The sequence below is a fragment of the Nannospalax galili genome, unplaced genomic scaffold (genome assembly GCF_000622305.1).
Source record: "Nannospalax galili isolate Female #2095 unplaced genomic scaffold, S.galili_v1.0 scaffold126, whole genome shotgun sequence".
NCBI lineage: Eukaryota > Metazoa > Chordata > Mammalia > Rodentia > Spalacidae > Nannospalax > Nannospalax galili.
In genome coordinates this window covers 2,363,250-2,365,185 of record NW_008355275.1, presented here as the reverse complement: position 1 = coordinate 2,365,185, position 1,936 = coordinate 2,363,250, and the positions used below count along the sequence as shown (strand labels likewise).

At 49.2% G+C, this 1,936-nt stretch overlaps 1 pseudogene; it reads right to left on the bottom strand.

The window, feature by feature from the left end:
• Positions 1-911: 911 nt before the first annotated feature.
• LOC103749519 lies at positions 912-1,544 on the bottom strand (annotated as a pseudogene).
• Between the last annotated feature and the right edge of the window lie 392 nt (positions 1,545-1,936).

Below are 1,936 nucleotides of genomic sequence, written 5' to 3'. Positions count from 1 at the left end.
TCTTTGAGCCATTTGGAATTGACTTTTGTGCAGGGTGAAAGATAGGGGTTTAGTTTCATTCTTCTACAAGTGGAGATCCAGTTTTGTCAGCACCATTTGCTGAACATGCTGTCTTTCCTCCAGTTAATGTTTTTGGCCTCTTTGTCTAAGCTCCCGGTTCTCTCTTTTGATTTTATATTGGAATGGCTGGATTGATTTTGTCTTCAGGAGTTCCCACAGAGGCCCAATTCAGATGAGGGTCAGATGATTTCAGGCTTTCTCCTAAGGTCTGGATCCCTCTGGGAACGATTTTGGCCTCAGGAATTTGGGGATTGGACTGGCCTGGGAGCCTGGCCCAGAAAAGATGCTGGTCTAGGGCAGCTGGTGGCTGTGCCACTGAGAGATGCAAAGGCAGATGGGGTGGGAAGAGGCCCCAAGGCCTCCTGGGGACTGCACTGAGGAGCTGGGTTGGTCTGGATGCAAAGGATCAGGAAGAGGAAAGGTCAGCCCCAGTGTCCCAGAAAGAGGGTGGTGAGTGGTGCAGGCCCAGGGAAGCTGAGGGAGGTGAAGGCGGGGCCAGGTCCAGAAGCAGTGCTTCTGGGGCCCAGAGAAGGCACTAGTTGGTCTGGATGAAAAGGATCAGGAACAGTATTGGTTCCCCAGGTGTCTGGGGCCCCAAGACAAGGAATAGGGCAGGGCCCAAACTCTTCTTTTTATTTTATTTTTTTTACTTGAAGGTCCCTTACTGTCCCTGCCTCTATGACTACACAAGACCAAGGGAGAATGGAAGGGACAGATGGAAAATAGGGATAGCCTTAAAAAAAATACAGGCTCCCCCCAAAAAACTGCGTGTCCAGGAAGGAACTTGGTCTACTTCAACCCAAGTGGAATCAGAAAATCAAAAGCAGTTTGGGAAAGCTGGGTCTCAGGGATGGAGGGAAGAGGATGGTCCAGGGGGTAGGGAGGGATGTTTTGCAATTGGGGTGAATAGATAGCCCTCCCCCTGCTGGGATCCCCCAGCCCCTCCTGTCTGGCAGGAAAGGGTAGCCTGCAACCCCTAGGAGCAGGTCTGGGAATGCTAGGTACTCTAGGAAGGGAGCTGGAGGCCACTCACAAAGGCTTGCACTCCAGGGAGATGACCGCACTGCCTCCTAGTTTTTCCTGCCAAGGTGCAGCGGTCCTTGATCTCCTCATAGCAGGTAGCCTGTAATTCATGCTTGATCCCTTTTAGCTTCTTCTTGATGGCATCCTTGGAGCTGGCATAGATCATTTTGGTCTTAAAGGGTACGCTCTCCGCTACCCAGAAGATGAACACCAGGTCCTCCTTCTTGCTCTCCTTGGTCTCATAGGTGGAGAGCATAGTAGCAGTCCTTGTCTGGCAGCATCTTGAGGAAGGGGATGTAAGGGTGGTTCATGGTCGGCCCTGCATCGCCTTCCAGGAGTTCCTTGCCCTCCTCCAGGATGACATTCTTCTTGGTGTTCTTCTTGTCCTCCCTCAGGCGGAACACCATGGCCTTCTTGTGCTTCTTCACTTCCTGCTGAGAACTTGTGCACCTTCATGTCATTGAACACTTTGATGACACCATCAGAGGCAGCCACATCAGAGGCAATGTTTCCAGAAGCGAAAGGGAGACCAGGAGAGCAGCAGAAGAACTGAACCGCTACAACTGCTCCCGGGATCCAACTGCCTATTCGACTATTTTATTGAACCTGTTCCAGTGGATATGAAGTGTTGCATCCTTGTGATTTTGATGTATGTTTCCCTGATGGCTTCAGAAAAGGGATATTACTATTACTACATCCATCGTACAAATGAGGAAACTGAGGCACAGAGAAGATAATTTACATGCGATAGCTCAGTATGCAGACTTATGTGTACAAATCATATGCAAAAAGTTGCAATGCTGTTTGTGAAAATTAAATTTTTCTTTTACTCATTTTAATTACTTTTTGTGAA